The sequence below is a fragment of the Cyanistes caeruleus genome, chromosome 8 (genome assembly GCF_971803275.1).
Source record: "Cyanistes caeruleus chromosome 8, bCyaCae1.hap1.1, whole genome shotgun sequence".
Lineage (NCBI taxonomy): Eukaryota > Metazoa > Chordata > Aves > Passeriformes > Paridae > Cyanistes > Cyanistes caeruleus.
The window spans coordinates 36,471,831-36,489,135 of NC_141708.1; the positions used below are offsets into that span (position 1 = coordinate 36,471,831).

The 17,305-nt window shown below is 48.7% G+C and overlaps 1 long non-coding RNA gene across 1 annotated transcript in view; it reads left to right on the forward strand.

Annotated features, from left to right (window-relative positions):
* The window catches only part of LOC147652020 (uncharacterized), a 19,000-nt gene extending 3,914 nt beyond the window's left edge, over positions 1–15,086 (forward strand). The window contains exons 2-3 of the long non-coding RNA XR_015289916.1: positions 8,861–9,094; positions 11,725–15,086. This is a non-coding gene — a long non-coding RNA (uncharacterized LOC147652020). The remainder of the gene's footprint in view (positions 1–8,860; positions 9,095–11,724) is intronic.
* The last annotated feature ends 2,219 nt before the right edge of the window (positions 15,087–17,305 follow it).

Consider the following 17,305-nt stretch of genomic DNA (forward strand, 5'->3'; position numbering starts at 1 on the left):
GCCTGTAATTGCCATTAATGGAAGTATATTTCTTTAGCACTGAAAGGACAGAGAACCTAAATTTTCCTCGGTCCCCAGCTAAGTGTGTGCCATTAGCTGTTTTTTCCAGGAATGAAGAAAATGCTCCCATTGCCAGTCTGAGCACTGGGGTAATTCCCACAGTACAGAACTCACTGCCTGCACCTGTACGAGTGAGGCATGGTTTCAGCTCTCTGTGCAATGCTTTTAAACCCAAAGATATTAATTACATGGTCCAGGGAGGAAAGGTGTCAGCCCCTAATTCTGTGTTCTGCTTTCCTTTTCCATGCAAACTCATTCCTTCACTGCCAAGGAACAGTTCTCTAAGCAAGAATCTCTTCCTGCTGGCTGGCAGTCATTCCTCATTATCTGATGAGTGGCCATGATTTTAGGAGAGGAAATAATCATAGAATCACAGAATTATTTGGGTTGGAAAGAACCTTAAAGATCATCCAGTACCAAACCCCTGCCATGAGCAGGGACACCTTCCACTATCCCAGGTTGCTCCAAGCCCCAAAGTCCAACCTGGCCTTGGCCACTTCCAGGGATCCAGGGGCAGCCACAGCTGCTCTGGGCACCCTGTGCCAGGGCCTGCCCACCCTCCCAGGGAACAATTCCTTCCCAATATCCCATCCATCCCTGCCCTCTGGCACTGGGAAGCCATTGCCCCTTGTCCCTCCATCCCTTGTACAGAATCTCTCTCCATCTTTCTTGTCAGCCCCTTCAGGCCCTGGAAGGCCACAATTTGGTCACCCCAAAGCTTCTCCTCTCCAGGCTGAACAATCCCAGCTGTCCCAGCCTTTCCTCCCAGCAGAGCTGCTCCATCCCTCTGATCATCCTGGTACCTCCCCTGGCCTCTCTCCAGCAGCTCCAGGTCCCTCCTGTGCTGGGCCCCAGGGCTGGGGCAGCTCTGCAGGTGGGGTCTCACCTGAGCACAGGGACAGAGGGGCAGAATCCCCCCCCTCCCCTGCTGCCCACACTGGGGCTCAGCCCAGGGCATGGGGGGGCTCTGGGTCCCAGCTCTCACCCCCAGCACCCCCAGGTCCTTCTCCAGGGCTGCTCCAGCTGCTCATCCCCTGGATTGATCCTGGGAGTTGCCCTGGCCCAGGTGCAGCACCTTGCACTTGTAGTTGGTTGTTGCCAGCCTTTGAGCCTCACAGAGCTGAGGCAGCAGGAAGTCAGACACACGGGAGTGCTGCTCTGCTGTCACCTCCCGACAAGGTGTGCATTAACCCAGGTGGCCCAGAGCTGAATGTCCTCATTTCCTTTGGTTTTAGTTATTCCCCCTAAACAAATTAATTCCAACACAAGGGCAGAAAGCAAACCCACAAGATCCCAATTCACTGCATCCTCCAGACACCTCAACTTCATCGTTCTCAAGCGGATGAGCCCTGCAGACATGGAACAGGCTGGCAGTGGCTCAGCTCAGCCAGGGCTCACACAGCAGCCCAGGTGAGCAGATCTCCGTGAGTGTGTCCCTGTCCTGGCCCTGGGCATGAGGTGTGGGCTGGGCAGAGATGAGCTGCTGGGAGGCTGATCTGGCATAGAGAGAGGCAGGAAGGTGAAGGGGTGTGGTGCAGACTCAGAGGAGGTGGAGGGTGCGGGCTTGGAGCAACTCAGCCTGCTTTTGGGTCACACCTTCACACTGGAAGGTGATGTGGCAGCACATTACCTTTGGGAGTTCCTTGTGTACCTTGCCTCCCATGAGGAGGGTGTCCCTCTTCCCCCTGAACTTCCCTGGCTCACATGCAGCAGCTGGTGCTTGTGCTGAGCAGGCAATGCTGTGTTGTTGCTGCTGCTGGGTGGGATGGAGGCATCCAGAAACCCGAGCTCTTGATTCTCTCTCAGTTGGCATTACATCTCAGCTCACCAGTGCAAAGCCATGTCAGCAGAGTGATGCTTGATTTTGGGGGCACACTTGTACTCTGGGTGCCAAACCTCTTTAATCTGGGGGCACTGCCAGGTCCCTGCTGCTCCTTTTGAAGTGTGGGCTCTTCAGATGCACTTTCTGCTCTTCTGGGCAGTCCTTTGCCTTCTGGGCACATGTGTAGGGAGAAGTTTATTCTCACAAGGAAACCAATTCCGTAGCTGATGCCACATTTTGGTTATCAGTGGGAGAACTGGAAAAGGAATGACACATATAATTATTGCTTTCTGCAGAAAGGGCTGAATTCAGATCTCATCCATGCTGTCCTAATGGAGAGAAAGTGCTCCACATGCTCTCCCCTCTGGCAAGCACCATTTAAACGTGTGTGACACAGCCTGTTCTCCCAGAAACCACAGAAACCTCCGGGGATCCTAAGTGGTTTGACCTCTTTGGAAGCAGAGTTTCTGGTCTTGCAGTGTGGCTTTACCCTCTGTGGGCGTCATCAGCATGGCCACCCCATAATTACGTGCTTGCCTTTCTGGAACATGGCAGGCCCTTCCAGTTCTGGAGCAGCATGACCCCATGCAGCAAAACACTCAGGCTGTGGAATGGTTTGGAGATTCAAAAACCCCGAGATAAATTCAGAAAGCCTCAAAACCCAGCTGAACGGGGTTTTCCAAGGGTAACAACAAATTTAAATAAGAGTTTCTTTTTCCATGTAGTAAGAGGAGGACAGAAACTACAGAAACTATGTGGATCTGTGCTGTATCTATAGAAAGGTAAACTTCTTGGTTGTATGTTCACCAAACCACAGGCACAAAAAAAGCTCAAAGATTCAAGCATGCTAAAGGCAAGAGACTATTCAGAATAGTGAATCATGAAAGAATTGGACTGGACAAGAGGAAACGGCCTCAAGCTGTGCCAGGGGAGGCTCAGCTTGGACACCAGGAGGAATTTCTCCATGGCAAGGGAGCTCAGGCCTTGGCAGGGGCTGCCCAGGGAGCTTTGGAGTCCCCATGCCTGGAGGTGTCCAGGGAAGGGCTGGACGTGGCACTCAGTGCTCTGGGCTGGGGACAAGGTGGGGATCAGGCACAGCTTGGACTCCATGGGCTGGGAGGGATTTTCCAGTCTCAGTAACCCTGGGATTCTATGAACTAGGAAGAGCAATTAATGAATTAATGAATTAATCCAGTGCCATTGTTTTTAGTATGGCTCTGTCAGACAGGGTTTGGGCTTGGATGGCCTGAAGAAGACCAAGGTAAGGAAGTTTGGTTGGAAGTTGGTTTTTGACATCACAAAGCTTGACACTGCCCCAGCACAGAGAACAAGTCAGAGATAGGATGAAGCTTAACAGTGAGAAATTCTTGCAGCAAGAAGGGATTTCTGCTGCAAACTCATCAGCTCAGTAGGACAAAGAAAGAGAAAGGCTTGAACAGACCAGCAGATCTCCAGGCAGCTGGGAGCCCTCTGTATGGCACGGCCACGTAGCGGCAAACAGGAGTTTGAGGCAGGTCTGAAGTGACGCTATCAGCACCTAGGGAGAGATTTACACTCCCCACACACAGCCACAGCCACAGCCAGCCACGGGCAGGACCACAGGGAAGCAGTGCTGGCTGGTGCACAGCTTCTGAGAGGGCACTCAGATGGCTGCAAACCATACAGGAGTGAACACGGACCGGACATCAGGAGGATTCTTGGATAGAAAGGGATGCTTTGGGAGCAGCCTCGCAGCAGTAAATGACCCAGCTGACCTCAGGGTGAATTCAGCAATCTTGGTGAGAGGAAGGAGGTGCTTTGCCTGCCTCTGATGGCAGACACTAGGTTTGGTGAAATGGGATGTTTCCACTTCTGCTCTGCTTCCAGCCAGGGGTTCCAGCCTGCAGCACTATTTTACAACCCAGCTCTTGCTCAAGACAAAAGAAATGTTATAATAACAACAATAGTGTGACTTCCCCTGACCAGTGCAATCCATCCCTGCAGGAAAACAGGGGGGGAAAAGCTCTGAAAGAGCTTCAGAAAAAATCAGTGTCAGGAGTTGGCATGAAATGAATCCAACTGTATCATGCTGCATTCAAAGCCACATCTTATTAAATCATCCAGGATGAAGGACTGGAAACAGGGGCAGTTTGCCAAGTTATTCAGCAGATGTACAGTCACGGCTGGTCAGCAGCTTTCTAAAATTACCACAGTCATCTAAGACAGATTTTCTTCATGACCAAGGCAGCTTTTTAATAGATTCAGGAAACAAAATGTTTTCTGGTAACATTTCTGCTAATTCGAAGGCAGTAAATTATCTGTGTGATACTGCTTTTCAATTCCACCTACATTTTTCATTCCTGCTCAGAATTTTTATTTTCTTTTAAAATATGCTGATCACCCTCATTTACCCTTAGAAGGCTGAAGGCCATGCTAACTTCTTTCTAGGTGTAAAAAACTGGTTTGTAGGGAATTATTTCAAGAAGTTTGGAGTTCAGAATTTCTTATCTGGACTAGTTAACTTTTTAGTTTGGACTAGTTAACTTTTTTTATTTTTTCAATGGGAAGTAACAACTCACTGCTGCTCACTTTGCTCCTCTGCCTACTCTTCACTCCCCTGTTTTGTGAAATTTAGCTTTCATCTCCTCTAGATTTGAGGCATTAGAAAGCAAATGAAATTATTATACTTGCCAATACACTCTGACAAGAGGAGAAGCAAATATTGAGAGTGAACTCCCAGTCCCTTTAGTGCTAAAATGAACACACATGCTTGTTCTCTCCTCCCCCAAAGTCTGCAGCCATGCCAAAGGTACATCATGGTTATGGATGCAAGGGCAGTCCATACTGGTTGTCATGCAATCACAGAATCCCAGAATCCCAGGGTCACTGAGGCTGGAAAATCCCTCCCAGCCCATGGAGTCCAAGCTGTGCCTCATCCCCACCCTGTCCCCAGCCCAGAGCACTGAGTGCCACGTCCAGCCCTTCCCTGGACACCTCCAGGCATGGGCACTCCAAAGCTCCCTGGGCAGCCCCTGCCAAGGCCTGAGCTCCCTTGCCATGGAGAAATTCCTCCTGCTGTCCAAGCTGAGCCTCCCCTGGCACAGCTTGAGGCCGTTTCCCCTTGTCCTGTCCCTGTTCCCTGGCAGCACAGCCCGACCCCCCCTGGCTGTCCCCTCCTGTCAGGGAGTTGTGCAGAGCCAGAAGGTTCCCCTGAGCCTCCTTTGCTCCAGGCTGAGCCCCTTTCCCAGCTCCCTCAGCCCCTCCTGGGGCTCCAGCCCCTTCCCCAGCTCCGTTCCCTTCCTTGGACACGCTCCAGCCCCTCCAGGGCTCTCAGGGCCCAGAACTGGACCCAGCCCTGGAGGTCCCTCAGCAGGGCCAGCCCAGGGACCCTTGTGCCCCCCTGTGCTCCTGTCCAGCCGCTGGCACAGCACCCCCAGGGCCTCTCCTGACGGGCCCTTTCCAGCCCCTCTGCCCCAGCCTGGAGCTGCAGGGCTTGGGGTGACCCCAGGGCAGGACCCAGCACTTGGCCTTGCTGAACCTCAGCCCATGGATCCAGCCTGTCCTGATGCCTCTGCAGAGCTTCCTGCCCTCCAGCACATCCACACTCCCAGCCAGCCTGGTGCTGCCTGTGAAGTTACTGAGGGTACATTTTGGTAACTCTCACACTGAAATTTGCTCTCTGCACTCACACTCTGCTTGGTTTTGGCTCTTACATATTGCACAGTTTCTATGTTGCCCAGACAGAGTGGATTGCAAACAAAACATATCATCCATTTATACTTTTGGAAAGGTTTTGCCCCACCCAAAGCCAGGCTGGTGGCAAACAGAGCTTTGCAGAGGAAATATGTTGTTTTGCTCCCAGCTCTGCCCAGGGCTCAGCTGATCCTGTGTTTCAGAGCACAGATTCCAATAATGGGAATGAAGCACCACGTCAGTCATTGGGCTCTTTCTTTTAGCACTGTTAGCAGTTACACCACAAAAGAGAAATGAACAGAAAGAGGCATTCAGCTGGGGCTAGCTGAGTCTTAGTCTTTTGTCTGGAAAATCCTTAACATCCCCATTGAGGACTGGGGTAACAAATTAAAAACTTTTGTCTGCTTGCCCCTCTGAATCAGCGTGTGTCAGTAACACTGTGAGCGTGGATAAAGGAAAAGGGAGTTGTGGGCTGGGTTTACCATTCATTAAGGTAAAGTCATTTACTCTTCTTTACACAAGATTGGAAAGGGCTGCCCCAGTGCAGCAGTGCTTGGGGCATGGACCTGGACATAGGGGGAGTGGAGAAATGGTGCTATCATGTCCTGCTTTGGGAATGACTTTGAGTCCTGTGCTGAAAGCAGAAAGCTGTGAAAATCATCTTATTTTCTTTATGTGTATATGGAGAATCCACTCAAACTCAAATTTAACAATGAATGGGATGTTTTACCCCTCTTCAGGGTGTTTGCAGGTCTTTGGTGACAGACTGGTCAAAGCCAAACCTTTCCTGGCAGCAACAGCGATGGACCGATGGCCCCTGACCCCCAGACTGCAGCTGGGGGGTTCAGGGTGGATGTGGGGTAGCACACCTTCTATGGAATCACACAGCCACAGAATCATTATGGTTGGAAAAGGCCTCCAAGGTCTCCAAACTTTGATGGAACACCACCATAACCACTAAGCCAGCGGCCCTGGGACAGACACTGGGAGGGTTTAGGAATCTCCCTGAAACAGCCCATGAATGAGGGACCAGTGCAACGCTGAATGGAAGAGGTGGGAAAGCTTCCTTTGAAGCAAAACAGGGGAAAGTATTGCTCAAATTCCTGTTTGACAGGAAAAATAGCGACCCAGGCAAGTTTTCTGTGTTGTTGTGGCTGAGGAAACAAACCTCTGTGCACAGAAACAAGCTCCACGTGGGAGGTGCTGCCTGATATAACATGGTCAAACCCCAGCAGTTTTCTTCTTGCTTTCTGTGGGAGGTTACAGGGGCTGTGGTGGTTTTGTTGAAGGCACTGGGCTGGTCCACTCAGGAGCTGTGAACTCAAGCTTTAGAGGCTCTCTTTTTTAATCACCTTTTTTATGTCTGGGGAAACAGTGCTGTGTAGAATGAGGTTCTTATTTCTCTTGGCTTTACTGACATCTACCCTGATTGAATGTCTGTTTCTTTTGCTCCTGTCAGGATAAAAATCTCCTCTTTTTGGCAGATTTCCTATGCTGGAATTCACTTTTGCAGTTGATACGTTAATGGCGCACGGCTGCGAATCGATTTTGTAAAACCTTTTACTTAAAATGCCAGGATAATAATTTACTGTGCTTGCCACTGATCTCTTTTTGCTTAGGCACTCCCTGCACTTCTTGAGCTGTGGATGTGAAATAAGGCTCAGTGAAATTTGGCAGGATGTGAGCTGCTGCATTAGTTGTACAAGGAGTTAGTACCCAAACCCATCATTTGGGAAGTCTCTGTGCCTCTCCTCCATAAGGTGCTGTCACACATGTTCACTACATTAACACAGGCACCTTTGTGGGAAATGTTCTTCAGTAGACCCACAACCCGTGACTGTCGAATAAATTCACTTGTGAACTGATTCTGTGTAAAAAGGGAGCCTTACACCCATTTATCATAATGAAAGGAATTCCTTAAGCACTATGGAAAACAGCCACCTACAATTATCACTCAGTAATTTAAAATGCCAGTTGCTTTCCTTTCTGACACAGAAAGTATATGTCTATGCGTGCAGTAAAGGTATTTAATGATCACATGCTGCATTAACAGGATAGGAAAATTAATCCCATCCAATAAAAAAGTATAAATATCATTAGCTGAACCAAGATGAATGTGACGTTCTTGGTGAGTGGGTCTATTTTTGGGAAATCACGGGGCTGGAATAAGATTAAAATAAAAAAGAGGTGACACTTGGCTCTTCTAACTAACAGTAAAATACTCCCTTTTCCACTAAGAGGTTGCAGTTGGTTCCTTTCATAAAGCCTCTAGTTTAGCCTCTCTATAATTTCAGCCTGAGAAAAACTTCAGAGTTGAAGCAGATCCTCTGACTACAAACCATGGAGTAATAGGACAAGGGGGAGTAGGTGTAGATCAGCTATTAGGAGGAAATCCTTCCCTGGGAGGGTGGGCAGGCCCTGGCACAGGGTGCCCAGAGCAGCTGTGGCTGCCCCTGGATCCCTGGAAGTGTCCAAGGCCAGGGTGGACAGAGCTTGGAGCAGCCTGGGACAGTGGAAGGTGTCCCTGCCCATGGCAGGGGTAGAATGAGATGAGCTTCAAGGTCCCTTCCAACCTAAACCATTCTGTGATTCTATGTAACTAATGTTTATTTTTGTAGAACAAGTTTGTATCACCCTTAACACTTCCCCTGACCTCCAAGACTACTTAAACTTCTAGGTAAAATTTATTTGGTTGGACTTAGCCAAAGCTGTTGTTTATCTCATGGAATATTTTAAAAGCCAATCTGTTCCCTCTGTTGGTGTATTTTTACTCTGACTTAAATAGACACAGAACAAAACACTTGTGGTCTATGTGTTTAATGGCCTGTGTTTTTAAAGATCCTGCCCTGCCTTTTCTGGTCCTACCAAAGCTGCTGATGGCAGCCTAAATATCCTTTTGCAACTTCTGTAGTCATTATAAATCTTTCTGCTAATGAACAAGGGCGCTCCTCAGAGTTTATTTAACCAGAAGAAATGCTGGTTGCATTTGAAACTATCTCACCGTTATGATTTTAAGCCTCCAGATATTTTGCACAAGGAAAACACACTTCACAAAAGCTTGATCCCACCAGCCAGGGTCGGAGATCTCCTCTTGGAGGCTTTCTGGCTCCTGATGCACGTTGGCATTTGGCTGCTGAGGCAGCAGCAGAGTCAGGGAGCCCATTCCAGCGCATGTGGTCGGAACAAGAGCTAATTCATCCCCGGGAATAACTTTGAACTGACACAGAAAGTCAGCACTTCCCCTCGCTCAGGGAAGCCAGCTAATTCCTCCAAGGCCTTAGAGCATGTTCTTTTTTTTTATTTTAGCTGGAGATAACCATGGGTTGTTAAACACCCAGAGAAGCTGCGAGAAGCCCAGTGGCACCAGGAGAATTCTGCTGCAGCAGCTCTGTGCTCCACATGGGCCTCCACATCTGACTCCCCATGCCCAATTCCTATGGGAACTACACTATAACAGCCCCCAGGGCATGGAGATAATAAAGCTCTTGTCACCTCAGCATCAGAGGGGTTTGAAAGAAGCCAGAGAAGAACCTTTCCAAGGTAACAGACACCACAAATATCTATATCAGATTAGGGCAGGAGGCACACCCACCTATGCTCCCCTTGGCTCAGGGAAAAGGGTTCAGCAAATCAAAGGCAGGATTTGGCCCACTGATGTTTGGATACAGAAGGTGGCAGATCTATCAGTAGGTGGAGAAAAATGTTCTTTAATCAGTATCTTTTACTTTCTCACCATTAACTCTGTTATGCTAATACAGTGTTACTGATTAAAGACCCTGAGCTTCCCTGTAATAGTCCTGAATTACTGTCAGGATAATGAGATTTCCATTTCTAAACGTCCTGTTCCTGCCATCCAAATCACATCTGCATTCATGTGCATACCCAACAGGAATTATTCTCCCTTCCTGCATCAAAAATACGACACCACACTCAGCTAGAACCAGCTTTCCCCTGGTTTAGTGCTCGGTTCAGGACTATTATTATCTGCCCTGGGTTACTGCTGCTGTGTATTTAAACAGGCATTGAAGGACATTTGCAACTCTTGGTGCACAAGGGTGAGTTCTGAGGGACATGGGATACCAGGTGACACCAGATAAACTATTTGTGCTTATTAATCATGTCTAATAAATCCTCCTTGCACCAAGGGTGCTCCTACGGTGGTGATAATTACACCTAGTGATGGTTGAGCATGGAAATCAAATTGCTGCTGCAGAAAATTGTTTCCAGCCAGGACAGAGGCAACAGTCAATGGCAATGCCATCAGAAAAGTGAAAGCAGCAAAGGGAGTGATTGCCAGGAGGTCTGACAGTGAAGCCACCACACTGGCAGTGGCGTTTGATACAGCCCTGTGAGAATCCCCAGCTCCAAATCTGGACTCCAGCACAGCCCGTCTAACCAGAGGCGTTTCAGCTACTTACAGCTTGTTTTAGGGTGAGGCTGCTGTGCTAACCTGAGCTTTGGGTGATCTCTCATGATGCCATCTCCACAATCCGCATTTTTATCCAAAAATCTCAGGGCAGCCTCTCCCTTTGCTGGCTGCCAGGTCACCTGGGTGTCACAGCACCCTCCAGGACAAAGCCCAAGCCTTGGCTGATTCGAGGAGCTTCAGATTTCATTTGGTTCCAGCTGTCTCATTTCAAATCAAAAGCAAAACTTTTTTTGCTCTAATTTCTGATGTATTAAACATTAAAGAGATCGTGGTTGTTATTAAAGACATGCAAGCCTTTCCTAGCTGTAAGTTACCCTAAAATTGGATCTGAGCTAATACAATTTCAAGGAAACATTCTCTGCTGTGATCTCCAAACAGAGGCCAAACACACGTTTACACATCCTCTTTCATGCTCCTCACAATATTAGCCCAATTTGCAGAACAAACACATTCAACCCTCAGCCCTCGGGCCGTGACCCGTGAATAACACCGCTAATGGGATTGTGCTCCACACAAAACTCCCGCTGGATTTGATGGCAGTCGCTCCACCTCCCGCCTTCTTCCCACACACCCTCTGCTTCTTCCCACATCCTCTCCTCTGAAAGGCACCCCTGGCCCGAGAGAGGAAGGTCTGAGCCCCAGCAATACCTGAGCCACCAAGCTGCTTTGAGCTGCCTTCTCTTTCTTTAGCAGAGGTGGAAATGACATTATTTTTTACACTTATAAATTGTGTGGCCATGTTGAAGGGGTCCAGGCTCAGCAGGAGTGAGGAGGTTGTATCATTCTGAGTTTTCTTATACTACTTTGCAATCCCACTCAAGTAATGTACTCTTGCTCCACTTGGACTTTGGTGTTAAATCTTCAAGTTGCCAACATTTGCCATCAAAATGAGAACCTTATCTTCAGCTTCTCCCCTTGTTTCCTTTCTTCCCAAAAGCAGCACCAGATTATTGTATCCAGAGGCTGTTGTGGGAAAAACTATAGAAGCCCCAAAGCTGGGAAAAAGTTTGATGCTCGTCCTCACATGGAGAACTTGATGCCCTCAAGGTTTATTTGATTCTATATCTTTATCACGCTGGTAAGAGGATATCCACCTGTTTTATCTGATGTTTCCTTGAAAGGATGAGAGGATCCAGACAGAGATTTATTCTAAGGCCAGAATCATAGAATACCCAGAGTTGGAAGGGACCCGCAGGGATCATCAAGCCCAGCTTCTGGGCCTGCACAGACACCCCAATGGTCTCACCCTGTGCCTGGGATGGCTGTCCAAATGCTTCTGGAGCTCGGGCAGCCTTGGGGCTGTGACCATTCCCTGGGGAGCCTGGGCAGTGCCCCAGCACTCTCTGGGGGAAGAACCTTTCTCTAACACCATGACCTTAATTTCCCTCACCTGATGCATGACAGCAGCAGTTTTGGGGAGGGAACTCTGGAGATCCCCACTCCAGGGCAAGCCTATTGCCTGAAATCGATCAGGACAACGAAAATATCTCTTATTATTGTTATTGTTATTACCATCATCATCAAAAGAAGCTTGATTTATAGACCTTATGCTAATCTGAGGAACGGCGCTGGCTTGGGGACACAGAACACAAATCATTAGGTGGCTTTAGGCACTGAGCTGAACATGACAACTGCTAAACCCACTTAACAGAGGCTCATTCTGACCTTAGTCCTGGTATCAGAGCTGCATTCACTGGGAACAGTGAATTTTTATAAAATACGGATCTTTTTCTTCCTCTAGGCTGGCTTGAAAGGCAACTGCTGCCCCTACAGGGAAAACCGAGAAAATCCAGTTTGGGAATGAAACCCGTGCCCTCCCCGGGTGCCAGCACAACAGGAACAAAGAACCCCCAGTCCGCTTTTTGGCAATGGCAGCTCCCAAAATCACGTGAGGTGAAGAACAAACAGAGGGTATGATATGAAAAAGTCTCCAGGATGGGATCCCGGGACTGAGCAGGAAGGAGAGCTGCCACTGGTGTCTGCAATGTCTCTGGGCTCAGCAGAAAACCACACAGAGCTTCACTGGGGGCCTCCAGGCATCCTTTTGCTCCTGCCCCTTGGGCACCACGGAGGTGACAGGGTCTGGAGCTCAGTGGCCTGGCACAGGGGGACAGCCAGGTTTTCCTGGGTCTCCAAAGGAGGTGACTTGAAGATGATCTGGAGGCATCATCCTGTCTATCAACTCGATATCGGATTAAGTGGGGGCATTTCCTCCTGTTCTGCACTGGGGAGGGCTTGGCTGGGCACTGGGACCAGTTTGGGGCTCCAAAACATCTCCAAAGCAAAGCGAGCCTGGGGACACCCTGGCAGGGGTGGGTGGCAGCCAGGGAAAGCCAGGAGAGGCTGTGGGAGCCAGGCTTCCACAGCCAGAGGGGAGGAGGCAAAGGGGGATCTGATGGCCTCCCCTTCTGCTCAGAGACATCTTGGGGACATTTGGGATGGGCTCTGCTCACAGCACAGCTGCATCACGGGAAGCCCCAGATAGTCCCAAGGAAACAATTCTTATAAATTTATTGTTAGCCTCTTTCCCTCAAGAAATCTGCATCTTCCCAGCCTCTGCCATGCTGTAAACACAGCCCTGCGCACTGGCAAAGCCATTCCCTCCTGTTTTCCCAGGATTTCAGGATGTTGCTTGCAGAATAAACCTGCTGGCAAAGTGAATATAGGAAGCAGACACAAGCTAATGTCTCTTGAAAGCCTGGAACTAATCAGGCTTCCCTGAGTCACTGCAGAGCCACAGCACTGCTAAAATCCCACCTTGGTGCTGCTGATTTCCCAGAGCAAGGCTTCCTTCTCCTAACTCCTGCCTGGAGAGGTAACTGAGTTTTAATGACTCCATAATGAATGCCTTTTGGGCTGCTGGACCTGCCCGAGCACGCAGGCTCCATGTGCAGGGAGGGGGATGCAGCAGTGCCGGCTCCGCTCCAGGCTCAGCTGAGCCCTGCTGGTGTGTCTGGAAAACCCTTCTGGGGATAAGCACAGGTTTTCCAAGGAAACCAGCACGCCGAGACATGCAGCACAGCAACGATCCACATCCACTCCAACGTTTATTTATTCACAGCTCATATAAGAGGAGTGGGGAGGGGGGAAGCATTTGGAACGAGCAGCACAGGTATCGTAGGAAAATCCAAAGGTCTGCAGCACGTGAGGTATTGTTTTGGTAGGAATTTCAGAGCAAATGGGATCCAAAGTCCTGCCACAGCAGGAGCACGGAGATAATGTCACCTCGTACCACCTGTGACACTCCGGAGCGGCTGGCAGCGTGCCCTCCCCAGCCAGGCTCCTCAGCCGGGGGAATGCAGAGCTGATGCTGCTGTTCAAGGGTGATTTAACAACAGAATCACCCTGCTCCGTGCAGGGGCGCTGAGCAGCGGTGCCAGCCCGGGAACGCCTGGCGTGTTTTGACAAGCCTGGTCGGGAGCAGCCGCTCGCTCCTTGGGAGAGCCGGGGGAGGAAAGGGGATGAGGGATTTGATGAGCTTGGGAGCCGCCATTCTCAGAAAATAGAGCACTTTCTGGAAACAGCTTTTTTTTTTTTCCCTAAGAGGAGAAGCAAACCCCGTTAGCAGGAAGGGAAAGAGGGAGAATAACTTCCCGGGATGCTGGAGAAGCGTCGCTCGCTGAAGGAGCCGGGAGCGGGGATATCTGCAGCGGGACACCAGGAATCATCAGCTCCATCCCGCTGCCGGCCCCACGGCTACTCAGCATCTCCAGCCCAGTGGCAGCTGCAGCTTTTATCCCACAGGCGTTTTCCGGCATCCTCTGTCGCCCTTCCATTATCCCATGGGAAATGCCTGGCATGGCACTTAAGGAAATGCTGTATGGATCCACTGAAGGCAGCAATGCTGGTGCCCTGGGCTGTCCTGTTTCTAGTCCTGAAGCCTGGGGACACGTCCAGTAACCAGGACCCTGGGGAGAGCAGTGCCCAGCCCAGCCAGGACTCTGCTTCCAGAGGGATGCTCTGGCAAGGCAATGACAGCCTGTAACTCTGGAAAACCCACCAGTCCCATCTGGAGAACTGCTGGCTTGCTTTCCCCTTGGAATTGTCTTGTCTTCCTTCTTTTACCATCTTCCACACTTCTTTTTCCTTTTTCTCTCTTCTTCTCTTTAAGTGGGGAAATGTTTTTTGCCCTCCCTCCATTAAGAGTTTCTCCTTTTACTTCCAATTTTGACGCATTTCCCCCAGACACGTGCTATTTTAATCAGAAGCAATCAGCCATTAAAGCCAGATTAATTAAAGAAATGAGTTTACGTATTTTCCTAATGATCTGAAACAATCTTGCATTTATAATGCTGTTTGTCTGCAACCCATCACTGCTTAATATCCTTGATCTGAGAGGATGACGCCACCCCACCATTAATCACTGCTTGAATAACAAAGTAGCTGAATCGGGATCTCCTGCATCCTTTGGAAACAGAGATTTTGGTCTCTTTTCCCATTTATACTGCAGCTAACAGCCATGCCCTGCAGTTCCTTAAAGCCACAGCATGTGGATTCATTGTGCTGTTTGCTTGACTCCATTCACCATGTGTTTAATTCCGATTTTTTGCTCTGCTGCCTTGTTCTGAACAGCCCTTGCTGCCATCAGGGGACAGGGACAAAGCCCTGTGGGACTCTACACATTTGGAGCAATGACCTCTCTGGCTGTTTCTATTTCTAAGGCTTTTAAAACCATCACAGTCAGTACAACCCCATCAAACATCAGGGTTTGGTGTAAAGATACTGAATTAATGATGTCACATGCAGTCAAAATGATACCGAAATGACATCGCAAAGACAATGATGCTGTTTGGTGTAAATGGTGTCATGGATAAAGGCACTAAATAATAAAACCCACAGAAATGATGTCATAAATACCATCAGTGAGGAAAAGATGTCATCAAGTGATGGCATAAATGATGGGCACAGGGTCGTTGCTGCCCTCCAAGAAGGACCTACTGTGAGTGAGGTTAGAAGAAAGTAATTAAAATTTTACTGAAGTTAGTTTAACATTAGTTCTTTAACAAAGCGTCAGAGTGCTAACAGTCAACATTCCTAAATAAATAGTCAACCTTTCTAAATAAAAATATCTCTTCCAGTGGAACATCATTAATTTATGGATTATTGATCAATGCCTAATGATTGTGACATATTAGCACTTCACTGTTGATCCATTCGCATTGATTCTGCTTATTCTGATTAATCTGATTAATTTATTCAAAGCTCCAGCAGGAGAAGCTCAGCTGAGCTCATCCATGGGCAGGGACACCTTCCACTATCCCAGGATGCTCCAAGCCCTGTCCAACCTGGCCTTGGTGCTGGCACACTCTTGGAACCTCCCCCACACTTGGAGATTGGTTGTAGCCAGGCAGGAAAAGCTGTTTTCAGGAAAAGAAGTGGCTCAGCAGGATTAAGCCCAGGACAGCTATTCCTAAGCCTCTTGGATGGCCCTTTGTCATTCCCAACAGGGAGGTCAGGCTCCTGGGGAACCAATTTGCACAAGCTTCAGGTTCGTATTATCTGTTCGTATATCTGGGAAAATGCCCATCCTGGGGGAACAACCCCGGAAAGGGGAGATTTATTGTATGACTACCCCGAGGGAAGTGTCAATAACATTAATCCTATTAGAGCATTAGTGAGATGGGATGGTAAGAAATGATAGCCAGGAAGGAAACAGCACCCTGCTGAAAAGCAGGAACCCCCTAAAGGAATGTCCCTGTCTTGATGGCATCACACAACGGGGAGCAAAAGGAAAGATAAATTGGATTTGGGATTGCCAAGCCCTCCAAAGGCTCCACTCCCCAAAAGGGAGATGCACCAGTACCCCTCAAAAGCCTTCCCTACTCCTAAACTCTTCCTGATCCACCTGGGAAAAACTAGAACAGAGCTGCCAGTGTTAGATCTACTCACAAGTAAATCCCTCTTCAGGGAGGAGAGACTCAAAGCTGTTGGCATCTGGTGTCCACAGCACCACTCCGCTGGATTTCTCCAGAACCCTTCTCCAAAGCCATTCTCTTCCATCTGCGTTTCCCCTCCTAACTACCGAACAGTTTGCACAGGGTGAAAGCTGCTGCCTGGACCCTGAGGTCAAACAAAACTTGTCCACTCTTCACTGGTGCTGATGAAAATCTGTGAGGAGCTGCAGGTCACAGCAGACCTTTAAATAACTCCCAAGCTGGCTCTAAATTCGAGTTTTATTACGCAGAGAATTTTCTCTCAGAATGGCTCAACTCCATTTTCAGAAAGTACAGGATCTGATAGCTCTTTACAGAGGCCCAGGACACCACTGTGTTTCACCTGTCCCAGTGCATAAATTACTATTTATTCAAGCTTAATTCTTAATTTTGCTTGGGTAATATCTGCAATCACTTGTTGATTGGGATAAGTCACGAGGGTTTTCATATTTTGTTTTGTTCATGTGCCAAGATCAGCAAAACATGTCTCTTGCTTAGTGTTACTGAGACACACCGGTACATCCAGTCCCTCCCATGTGTGTTGTCATTCTCCCATGCCTGGGAGAGGGGGAGCTGGATGTGTGGCTCTGCTATCTCCACAGTCTCCTGGCTGGAAAAATGCCTGAAATACGGGAAAAGTTTTAATCAGACCTTGCAGATCTTCCCACGCTGGGAACACTCAGCACACGCAGGAACTCCTCTGTGGGTACCAGGAAATTATTTTGACCTTTTGGCATGGAAAAAACTCGGTTTTGTATTAGAAGTCACAATTTGTGAAGCGCAAGGTTTGCAATGGGTGTTAGTGCTCACAAAATTTGAGCCTCTTTCTATCTGGAGATGGTGGAACCCAGGGGCTGATTTTAAGATAAATTGTCCTGTGACTTTATTTTAACTGTGATTTTATCAGTACTGACTGACTTCTCACATCTCCAGAGCTCTAGGAGAACTGAAGCCAAATGGCCACTAGAACTCATGCAGAGTGAAATAAAGGCAGATAGCAGACTTTGCTCCAACACCCTACACTCTGGTTTTGGGGATCTTGGACCGGATGTGTTCATCCCAGTCCAGGATCCCAAGGGAATTCTCCCCAATATCCCATCTAACCTTGTCCTCTGGCAGTGGGAAGCCATTCCCCCTTGGCTTGGCACTAAAACACTCTCTGTCTTTCTTGTAGGTTTATCTTTAGGTACTGGAAAGCTGCCAGACGGATTTAGGAGGAGAACTCACACCCTGCTACACCTCAGCTGCACTGAGCAAGCTTACACTGATGCCAGAATTTAGTATTTTGGGGGCACTACATAATGCTCAGAAGGGTTCAGGGTGGCTTCTTTGAGGCAGACCTGCAGGGCTGTGTCCACTCCTGGGTCCCCAGTCCAGGAAGGACATGGA